This window comes from Bradysia coprophila, unplaced genomic scaffold, assembly GCF_014529535.1.
Source record: "Bradysia coprophila strain Holo2 unplaced genomic scaffold, BU_Bcop_v1 contig_297, whole genome shotgun sequence".
NCBI classification, from domain to species: domain Eukaryota; kingdom Metazoa; phylum Arthropoda; class Insecta; order Diptera; family Sciaridae; genus Bradysia; species Bradysia coprophila.
This window is the reverse complement of record NW_023503555.1, coordinates 3,482,925-3,495,479: the sequence shown is the minus strand read 5'-3', so window position 1 is coordinate 3,495,479 and position 12,555 is coordinate 3,482,925. Positions and strand designations below refer to the sequence as shown.

The 12,555-nt window shown below is 32.0% G+C and overlaps 1 protein-coding gene across 1 annotated transcript in view; it reads left to right on the top strand.

Annotated features, from left to right (window-relative positions):
- Positions 1–12,555, top strand: part of LOC119078905 (cadherin-related tumor suppressor) — a 194,804-nt gene that overhangs the window by 24,427 nt on the left and 157,822 nt on the right. The window lies entirely within an intron of this gene.

Genomic DNA, 12,555 nt, shown 5'->3' with positions numbered 1-12,555 from the left:
ATGAACAAAGGGATGAACCTATTATTGGTAATTCTATTATTGAAACTACTGAAAATTACTAGAAACTACCGAAATTTATCAAAACTTACCGAAAAATGGTTTCGGGAAATTTTAGTCATTTCTAACAGATTAACAGACACATATTTACCTATCCTACGTCGTAATAGTGGTTCCCAAAAACTCGCAACAGTTACAATATCTCAATATTCAAATTGCTGTCTTTCGGATCTGATTTTCGTTTTCTTCTTTTCATTCAAATCGTTCAATTGACGATGATAATTGTAACGCTGTACAATTGCCGTTGAATAAATTTTATCCCAAGCCATTTTAATGATACCTCTCTGGCCATACGAACAAACAAGTATTATCACTTTATAAAACGTTTTCCAGATATTTTGCTGGTATTTCCAACTTCACACTTCAAAACTGAAACGAAACATAAGCATTTGAAAAGGGTGTAAATCAAGTCTTTATAAGTCAATTTAAGATAGTGTCACCTATAGACAAAATGGCAAAGAATATTTTTATTGAGTCTCTTTAGAGCCACGGCTATCTGTTAATATATGTATACACAAAAAGGTTGTTGCACATAACTACATTCAGAGAAAAGTATTTATTACAATCTATTTCTATACTTCTTAATAAGCGCACAAACGATTCGTTAAACAAGTTCAGGAAAGCGAAAAAAATTAATTAAAAGAATTCTTTTCCATTTTTTTCCTTCTTTTTCTTTTAATTTATGGTGAATTATAATTTTTCCAACACGTTTTCATGCATTTATTGCAACACTTTTATAAATTCGAAAAGTTGGTTAATATTCCCGTGCGAATGTTTGTTTATTAACGTCTTTTTTCACCAATAGTCTCGTATAGATATGTATAAATACACCTCTGAAAACTAGTTTGTTTGTTTATTTATTTTACCTACTTCATAAGTGATCCGATGTTAATGCATTCGACAAAAGCGATTTATGCAACAAGTTGCGAAATCGGCTTCGCCAGGACCGATAACTCAACACCTTTACAGTGTTATAACTGTAAGAATTAAGAATGGACAATTTTCAATCCAATGCTCTCTGTTCATTCTGTACTGTTCATGGTTTGCCATTTTTTCGGAAGAACTCACCAAATTTTATTCAATGCAAAATTTACTAAAACTATATTTTGTTAAGTTTCGGTAAATTGGAATTTGGTAAAGTTCGTTAAAATTTGGAATGACTAACAAATCCTCGTTTGAAATAGTCCTTTCTTATGAGTCTCAATCTGTAGTAGATATAACACCCAACTTCACGTAACGTTTTTTCAGATTTATTTATGCAACGACTAGCTTGAAGTGAACTTTTGAATGCATACTTTTCCACCCACTTATTCTATTATATTCTGAGCACTTGCCTCTGAATTTTTTCTGACAACTAGTTAATAGTGGATGCACATCACTGAAACGACGCATGAAAAAGTCCACTTTCCACAACAGCGTTGCGTAAAACTATTTTTCTCAATAAACGGAATAATATGTGGCTACGTTTGTGGATAAAAACATTATTTTTCTCTCTCTCTCTTTCTACTGATTAAGTGTTAATTTTCTGAGTGCCTTTAATCAACACTTGTTTTTTTGTAGGTGCAATCTATGCATATTTTACTACACAGCCGGTAATATAATTTAAATAAGGAATTGTACAACCAATTAATTAATTAATTAATTTACTTATTGGCGGAAAAGATATACGGTTGATCGTTAAAATGTCTTAAATTTCACTGGCAATATTTCACAATAATTTTTTTTTAAATTTTCGTTGTTGCTGACCAATGATTGCTCGATGAAATGAACAAAACTTTCTGAACCAAGTAAAATGGATAACTCTATCGGTAAATATAACCAATAAAATAGGTAGGGAGCCATAAAACGTTTACGGAGTTAGTAGCTAAATTAGCTGCCGAATCCGACACACAAGCCATAAATGTACAATAAATTTTTCGACATAATACAATTGTCTTATTTTATACTGTGTCCAGTACAACCAACCATTTTCATATCATAATATTGCCTATAACTACCGTATTAGCAACAATGTTTAAATTGACGGCCAATTAAGTAATAAATCTGAGAAAAAAATTATTATTTTCTCTTCTGTGTGTCGGAGCATATCTTTAAGAAGCGTTCAGGACACAACTGACAAACTAAAATGTCATCTCAGCGAATATAAACCATTTCTATTGTATTCGTTCATTTAATTACAATAGGTCGTGATGGTAGTTCACAAATTAAACACTTGTCAGCGACTTATATATATTAGACACTGTGACTGTCTGATGTGGTTTTGCTAAGTGATGTCTAATACAAAATTAGCTTGTGTAACCGTCGCCATCATCGTCGTCGTATTGGTGGTTTATTTTCCATGTCCATTGTTTGATGCATAAAATCTTTTCTAACGATTTTTCTTTTGAAATTAATTAGAGTAGCATAACCTGTCGACATTTTTAACGTTACACCGTAAAATATACGTTGAATACGTCTTTCGATAATTCTAAGAATATTTTTGAATTATGGCATGTAATCAATTTATTTTGAATGCTGTGCCACTTGTACGAATTATTATTGCTATTAATATGTGCGTGGAAAGTAATACATGTATTTGATTCGGTGTATGTTTTGGTTACATTGGAGAATACTTTTTTTTATCGTTTTCAAAAGATTAGTTATTTGTATTGTTAGATTTTTTTAAAGAAAAATGGCCACGAAAATTACCTTAGAAATATCAACGATAAATAAATTGCACGTTTCGGAAGAAAACGATGCCATTAAAAAATTTGTAAACTGAAAGAGAGGAAAAAAAATTGTTTAATTCGAATAGACGAGTAATTCTTTCTAATTTGAAATAAATTAACCTTAATTCCATACGCAAGGCAAAAACAAATTGAGGAGAGAGAAAAAAAAAACATTTTTGTTCAAAATTAAATGAAAGTGATGATAGTTTGTCGGTTGCGATGTTATGATAGTTTGGTTAAAAGAAATTATTTAATAACAGAAAAATGTGGATGGTTTTTTTCGTCTTTCTGTACGCTTGATGTAATAAAATGAACGTACCTTACCCATTAGCATTAAATTGGGTTAATTTTATGAAATATAATTGCTGTACACAGAATGTATATATTCATCTTACTTATGCGATTAAAAGATGAAAAAACTGTGTAATTGCTCGTAGGTTGGGAGTGATGGGTGATTTCGCGCAAATTTAATGGTTATATGATGATTTGATGTGCAATATTGCATGGATTTTTGGTTAGGGTAGCCCATTTTTGACGAGTGCTCGAAGCAGTATTGGTAGAATTATTCAATATTCAACGAGATATTGAGATGCAATATTAGGCGTTTCGTTAATCGAAAATTTACCGCAAAATTTACGGAAATTTACCGCAAAATTTACGGAAATTTAAAGGTAATGTCAATTTATTGAAATTAACCGACAATTAAAAAATTTATTGATAATTTACTGAAATGAAACGAAATTTTACTGCAATTTACCGACAATTTGATGAAATTGAACGAAAATTTACTGAAATTTACTGAATCCTAACGAGGAAGGAAAGGTCTAGCATGTGACTTACCATCTTAAATTCTTAGAGTGTCCGAATTGTGGCCGAAATGAAGGTCACATTGCGAATGAAATTACAATTCACATTTTTGTTTTATGTGGGATCTGATATTACTAGTCCCACAGATTCTGACAGCTGTTATATTGAATGCAATTTTTGAATTTTTTCCCAGTCGAAATTTTTGTCGAACATGTGTAATGACCAGTTTACTGGGATAAAAACCAAGAAACCATTCGATATCCAGACTATCAAATTTTTGGATCTAGAATTATGTTGAATCTTTTGAAAACGAAAATGTGATAATTCGTTAATTTGGTTAAGTTTAAAATATTAAGTTATTTGTTGTGATCTGGCGTTCCTAACAAGTTAAAATTTTCGATTTTCGCACGTCGGTTGTTGATCTATAGAACCTGGTTTCGACCTGTGTCTAAAAATGTACAGAATTCGCTCAACAAGAACGACGAGAAATGTTTCCAAAGTAGTAGACATTGGACATTGATACAAATATTAAAATTTCGATTACTGTCCTTGCGTGTCCATTGTTGTTCGCAAGACATATCTACAGACAAATTTGATTATTAAATATTATCTCTAGCTTACGTATTAACCATTAAGAAAGGCACAGGCTCGTTTCACCTCGCTAGACAATTCCTGAACATTGCCTTGAGTCATTTACTGTGTAAGATTTGGTTACCCTAATGACTTAATACGAAGCGACTTTTATTTCAATTACATTTAAAAGTGTGAGAGGATCGTCTTATTGATTTAAAATTAATAATAAAAATTCAGTCTTCGAAAAAAGTGTACTTTTGCTCTCAGCCAGATTATCTCTCTTGATTATCTACTAATTTCAATAGAAACTTTTGAATAATTTTTTTCTTCTTCTAAATAAATTTTATAACTTTGAATATTCAGATTCAGACGAAATAACCGTTACCAATATACACAAATATACGGACAGAGCGTTAAATTTTCATTTATTAAAAAAAAACGTTTTTTTCCTACATTTTTCTAACGTGTTTACGTTATTAAAACTAAAAATTAATCATCCAATAAATTTGGTTAATAGCATAAAATTTGGACATATCTTACCAGTTATATTCATTTGCGCGCGATGTTAACTAGCTACATTTGACATTTTTATTGCCGTCTTCAACTAACATTTTCCATGAAATGTTTATATAATTGCCTGTAGGCTCTGCAAGACATCACATTAGATTGCCATTCGGTCTATGCATTTTATTAACGACGTGGCAATCAATTTCTTTTTGTTACTTTAATTTTGTGTTTTTTTTTACTAACTAAATATTAATATTGTTTACGGTATATGTACTACAATGTACATAGGTTGTTTGTGACGACCAAACTGTTAGGAACTTTCGATTGAAATGTTTCACTTGAAATGTGGATGGAAATGTGGCTAGTAGAACCACATTGATTGCTCTAATTATTGTTAGTACGCAGACATATAGTTAATCTTTTAGGGATTAAAAGCAATTGGCCGAATCTTTTTTGGAATTGAATTTTAATTCCATCGGGAATTACTGTCATTTAACACAGAATCCTATTTTGATGTTATGAGACCTTAGTTCAGAATCCGAAAAAAATGGGACCAGAGCCTCCAGTCGACTATCTTACCATTGCTTCAATTCGTTCTTAAGCCCAGCTTAGCGTTATTTCTAACAAAGAAATCAATTTCTTGTGGGATTCAAAATGGTAAAGATGGGATTACTTACTACCGGCAAAGTTTCTTAACAACCACAGAAATCATTTTTTCGCACAAACGATTACTTACACAACAGCCTTCTTAGAACTACAACCAAACGTAAAATTCTTAGAATCACTTCCAACAAATTTCGTCCGCGACTTAGAAATGACTTTCAATTCTCAAAACTTTCTAAAATCTGAATGCCCTGAACATTTTATATAATTTTGCAACAGTGGCATCTGTAATTAGCTGTAATTAAAATGTAATCCCTAAAAAATTAGTTACCCTCATAGACCAAAAATCTTATCTGAAATTCGTTCCTCGTTGGTTCCATCAAAGAAATGATTTTTTTGGTAAAACAATCTACAACCTACATTTATCTTGTACAATCGGCAATCATATAACATGTACATCAAAACTTTTACTTCTTTCTTTGAAGTGATACACAGTGTTGTCTTCTACTTTATTTGTTCTACCCTCCTTTTTGGTATACAAGAGATTACTAGTTTAAGACTCGTCGCTTATTTTGTGTCGCCTCTGCGCTGACAGATGATTAAAAGATTAGTTGATATAATTTGTGGGTTCCCACTGTTCGCTCATCGTTTCATTACAATTTATAAAATTGAAACGTGCCCTGATGGAACTAAGCGTTTTAGAACTCTGTGATGAATTTACGATTGTCCACTTTATTGTTTAATCTGGAATTTTAATTTATTTTCCGCCGATTTTAGCTTATAAAACGCCATTTAAAAAGTGCATCAATTTTATTTTTTAAGATTTGAATTAATAAAATTCAGTTTGAATTTTACGATTTAATAAACTGTTTTATTGCTGCCAGTAATAAAATCACAATAAGAAGACGTCGTCGAGTGTTTTTATTATGTTTTTTGTTCCTTTACAAACAATAAAAAAACCTAAGACCATATCATAGACTATGCGTTGACTATTTCCCTCGGTTTTTTTTTATGAATTGCTGATTTGATATCAAAGTCGTTAACTCGAAAGAGATGATTTCAAAACGTACGTTTTATTGCAAATTCATCTAATTACATGCTTGACTGTAAATGTTGTTTATTAAATTGAAAAATAAAAATTACTTTTTTAAGAGAGGTGCATTTATGTCGTTAGTTTCATGTGAATGTTTATGTAACAGGTAGAGACACAGTAGTGAGTGTTCCATTTATAGCAATTCTTTTCTGCGGTTCTCTGGTGCATTTCTCTTGTTTGAACTATATTCGTAAGGTTAGGACGGAATGGTTACATTTTGTTCTACAATTTAAATCACAGTTACGTTTGTCTCTGAGTCAAATGTATATAATTTTGCGAGCTTCATTCATTTCTTTTCTTGTTTAAATTTCTTCTAGTTAATAGCAGTTACAAAAAGAGTTCAGAAAAAACTTGAACCGACCGACAAAGCAAGGCTAAAACAATAGTTAATTACGTATGTGTCTTGAGATATAGGACGACTTGTTTTAAACAATTTTGTCGAACGAAGTAAGGAACGAAATCTCGAAATTAAAATCTCCCAATTTTATTTTGACTTAATGTCAATTTAAAGCGTTGAAGGGCGGCTTAACCTGGCCCTAGGCCGGACGAGTTGTATCAACATAGAGTGAAGTCCGATATCAAAAAAAATCTTTAATTCTATTAGGTGTCTACTCACCAGACACATAGAAAGTCTGAACCTTGTTCATCTTAAATAGTGTGGAACAGGAATCTATTGGAGTCTATCAAAGAAGTTTTTTTTTTTGCTTACCTGTTATTCCATAGTCATGAACCTGTTCCTCCGATAAATTTCCCTCAAACTCATATGTTCTTGGTGATACCATACGGCGCTAAGCCAATTGACAAACGATGTTCCTAATTTTACCATCTGAGAATTGAGTAACTCCTACTACTCAGAAAGTCTGCAATACAATTTCCAGTAGAAGTCTGGATCGCAGTTTATTCTAATCATGAAATATTTTTTTCCAACTTTATTCAGAGAATTTCTTGGACTTCATAGTAGTCTCACAACATCGCAAAATTCATTGCATTTTTTCTATAGAATTTATGAATATATTTTGCTTGCAACGATTTTGTTTTGTTCTGCTGTATTATGCTGCTAAACACAAAGTGGCTCAAGAACAGGAATATGAAAAGATTTATTCAAGAGCACGGTTAACATAAAATTGAAATATATTGCATATTGCATAATTATGCCTATATTAATGTCATTTGCTTATAACATTTCATTTAAGTCCGGTGTGCAAATTCAGGGGGAGATAAAACACAAAAACATTTAAGAAAGAAATTTACTTTTTTAAATGTTTTTTCCCGAATTGCTCGAAAAATGACTCTGCAATGCGAGCTGAATATTTGCACATGTTTTGACTGTTGAAATGCATTGCGAACAAGTTTATATGGACAGGCCACACAAGATGCTCAAAAACGAGTGCATTGCAGATTTGTATAAAAATGTTTTCTTTTTTGTATAAAAAAATTATTCAATTTTATTTATTGCACATATAACATCACGTACGTACAGTATTTTTATTATGTTTACCATATTTTTTGTTGTTGTTGTAGCGTACTTTCGAAGCGTTGCATTGTGGAACAAAAGAAATGCAAAGTGTGTCCTTTTAATAAATTTTAGATTAAAAGTTATTATGTTGATTAGGGAACGAAGGTGAGATGATAATGGTCATTTCAATGAATTATGAATGACAGAAAACTTTTTAATGTCTTCAGAATTCTCTGTAATTTCTTTTGTGCGGAATTTTTATATGACTGGGGGGAATGACTTAAGACAGAAGTGAAAATACTTGCTCATTTAGAAGATAAAATTTTCATTATTTCTTGCTATACAAAAAATATACCAGAACTTTCCCACACAATAATAAACACACCAATTCTTAGGTATTAAAGAATTGACTATAATGGTCAAGTGTATCGACACAATAGTTATTTGTTTGCCGAGGGAGAAAAATCGGAAATTCCAACACTCGCTCGGGTAAAAATTTTAAATATCTCCCAAAGGTGAACACAACGTTTTTCATATCTGAGAGGTGTGATTTACAGATTTTCTCCACGAAACAAAAGTAGTTATTTACGTATCTGTGATGGACGATAGCGAAGGTGCCTAAAATAAACCGTCCATAACATATGCTTATACAGCTTTTCATGCTTAGGGCCTAAATTACGGGAAAATTTCCGAAATTTATGTCCAAGGCATGAAAACATCAGTTCACCATACCATTTTTGAAAACATTAGCAAAGTGACCAGGGGAGAAAAGTTCTGATTTCTTTCCTCATGAGAGAAAGGGCTGCACTTATCTCACTAAAAATCCCATTTGATTTATCGGTTTTATTTGAGTTATGTCAAATATTGAAAAGTGATCAAAATAATTGGTAGTCCATTTCATAATATTAAGATCGGCGGCTGCTTGTTTTGAAGTTAGTGGCACAGTTTTCTCACCTCAGCCGAAACTTCTGTACTGTGAAAAACGTTGTGTTAACTTCGGAAAAATTAGGAAATTTTACAATTTTTTTTACACAAATACTGAGAGGTTGAATACTGAAATACTGATTGAAATTTTTACCTTATCTTGCGTCTCTCATAATTTGCATAAAGTCCAAAGTCCAACACGAAATTTTATATCCATCCCCGGTATGCAGAAATTTAATCTCAAATTTAACTTTCTTTTCTATCAATTAAGGGATTATGAAAATAACACATTCGAAGTGCCATTAGGAAAATTGACTCTTTCCAAATGCGACAAAAACGATTTAAAAAAACAAAACATCTGCATACAGACTGTATAGTTAATCCTAGTTCAAACAGTGCCGTCCTTAGATTTTGGATGCCAAATGTACATTTCGGGCGAAGAATGAACAACTTTTTTCAGGATAGCTTCACCGTTACCATAACTTAATTATGGTGACCTGAGTCATAAAGCAATTAACATCCGACTGGATTCAAAAATTCTGTTATTCCCTTATAACATTTCAGTCCATTCGAACACGATAGCATGAAAATGAGTTAACGTATCGTTTCATTGTATAATTACAATTTAGAATTTAATATTTACATTTATATCCACTGCTCACAATTTTAAATACTTATCTACCAGCCGTTGAGATGTTCGTTGTCTACAAAAAGATGATGAAAAAAAAAAAATGAACAGAGACGAAGAGCAGCAAAACCAGAAAAAAAACACTAAATCCATCAACTCACTATAATTCTTTAATTTAACATATCCCTTAAGCTCTTGATTGTTTTGTTGGCAACACACAAACTCGAAGGCCTCTTTAGGTGGATTTAGATTGATGGATTCTATAATGTATTACCATCACTCGTGTATAATATACGTTATACATAATATGTTTCAAAATGAAATATATATTTATATGCGCCGTTCTGAGATGTTCTGAAGATTTAGATATAGAAAATATTATGTATGCTACACGTATCAGTCACTTACTAAATTCGAAAAATCACTTATACGAATAAAAAGAAGAAGAAAAAAAAAATCGTTGAACAAACCAACAAGTCATAATTGCGGTTAATGTTGTTCACTTCAGAAAATATTTAAATTCATTAACGAATTCCCGTAAGATCTGTGTACAACATTAACGATACACATATTTATAACTCTTTTGCCTCTTTAAACTCTCTACATATGTATTGCCTGTATATAAATAATTTATTGTATAATATGATTGTTCAGGCTCCCATCTACCCGGTCAGTCATTTTAAATCATATTTTTTTTATTCTTAATAATTATTACGGCGCTTTGATATATTAAGATTTTATTGATCAATTGACATATATTAATGTTCATCCAAACTGTTGGTTTTAAAAGATTTCAAATAAAAATTGGTTGTATTGAATGACCATTAATCAACAGATTTTTTTATTATTCTTTTTTGATTGTATTTCAAAGCGTATACCTCTTTGCTTGGTGGCTGATATGCTATAAGCTTTATGTGAATGAGTTTCGGAAATATTTGGTCTCGTTTTTGAACATCCACAAAAAAGATGTTAAAATTGATATGTAGAACCCTTTCAACAGTGGAGCGTTGTTCTTTTTTTTGTATACATTTCGAATATCACTGTAATTCCCTAAGACTCACACTCAGACGTGACAGTAAAAAAAAAACAGTAGGAAACACAGGCTTTGTACATAAATGGTGACAGGTATCGGTGCCCTAAGTACGAAACACACATCCGTTGGTCCTAATGATGTATGTGGTTCCATTGTATACGCTTCTGAAAAAAATATGGAAAAGTACTGGGAACGGGTGTAGCAGGTATCGAAGTATCTTGGGTGCAGTGAGATGAAAGGTCTTTACTACCTATCGTTAGTATATAATTAAAAGATGTCGAAAATCCGTCATACAAGTCGACATGCGGGTAGTGTAGACTTTTGGAGTGGTCCCACTATTTGTTTACATTCCCAAAGTTTCGAATTGTTGCCCAGTTGCCAATCCACCGAAAATGATTTTGTTCAGAAAATGTATTATTTCATTTCGCGTGGTACCACACAAACCCACCAACACATATCAACAGAACCGAATCGTTAATTAAACTGAAAAACAGCTGACCTAACTTAACAAAATGTTTCAAGTTCAATTTCTCTACATACAACATTGATTTCTACTTGATAATGAATAGATGCGATGATGTATGTGTTCTATCATTATTCATGTACGATATTCCTATATTTGATTAGATTTTTGCATGTCGTTGTATTGTAGTATCACTTTTAAATGCACCTAAACGCATAGCACTCCTTACCACCTTTATCAATCCCAACTTTTATTTCTCGATCGTTTTTTTTTTGACTCTTTTGATATTCGAATGTGAATTGTTTGTCTAATTGGCAATAGCGTTAGTTTGTTGATTCGCAAATTCTTCCACTACTTCAATTACAGCTAAAAACATTAACCGGATTATCTACAGATGATATGATGAAACCAGAATCTTTGTTACTCGAAAAAAGTCGGAATTACTTGTTGTGGGTGCTGCAAAGGAAATCTTTGGAATCTGTCTTTGAATTTGTCACATTTCAAATGAATGTGACCTTTACGGTTACATGGAAGTTCTTTATTTCTCAAAATAACAATTTGTGGTTTTCAGACAATTAAGAACATTTTAATCGTCTGTAGAGGTTTAAAAAAATTCCAATTTTCGTTCATCACTTCAGGAGCAAATTTTTTTTGACACTGTCAGACAGGTAATTATTAGTTCAACTACCCTAATTAGTTGGAGTGTTAGAGGAATTTAAAAAAAATATATTTCACACAAAGTCACGTTGTCAAGTCAATAAAGTCATTAAAAGGGATTATATTTTACAAAAGCAATGAATGGACAAATGGATTATGATTCTTTGCGTTGAAACAAGTTTTTATCGGTTATGAGACTGGTGTGCAGTACATTTACATAGAATTTGGGGTGGGTTGGATTGTACCTTCCGAGCATAAATAGGACCTTCAGAATCCATTTCTGTTCAGTTGTTAACAACAGTTCGTATCGTCAAGATATCGTTTTGTGTGATTTCAAGCTGCAAGTTCAGTCGAAATTTTGTGATTTTATTTTCAAAAAAATCTTCATAACAATGCCACAATCAACAATTGGTCCAGTCACTCAATATGAGAGATACGAGTACGAGAACAATACCTGGGAATCGTACGACGACAACGACATGGATTATTATTTAATTGGCGATGACGAGGATGAGTGGAATAACAGCAACCACGTACAACCAGAGGAGGACTGGGACGTCGAGCCAGTAGAACCTGAAGTGGAAGAAGATTGGGACGCGGAGCTGGAACTGGCCGAAGCTGAACAATTAAGATTGACGAATATTAGTTCACAAGTGTCGAATACCGAAATGGAGACAACGGCCTGCGGTAACATTTCGTCATGAAAAATGTTCGAAAATCGTAGTTTAAGGCAATTGCCTAACGTCAATAGAAATGTTTTGAATAATCGTTGATGCCTAAAATTGGATTTCGTGAAAAATTTAATTAACGAGTCGTTCACTTTGAACGACATTTTTAAACAGTGCTGGATAAAAAAATCGAAAATGTTCTTATCAGCTGCAATCAAATATGTTTCAAGTTATTGTGACCTGTAATGAATATTTCAAATTTTTAATTTTATATCGAATCATTGTGCAGTAAATGTATGAGCCAGTGAATTATGTCGTATACAAGTATTTAATGTATTTTGAAGTGTGCATGAATGAAGTGCAAAATAAAAATTTAAT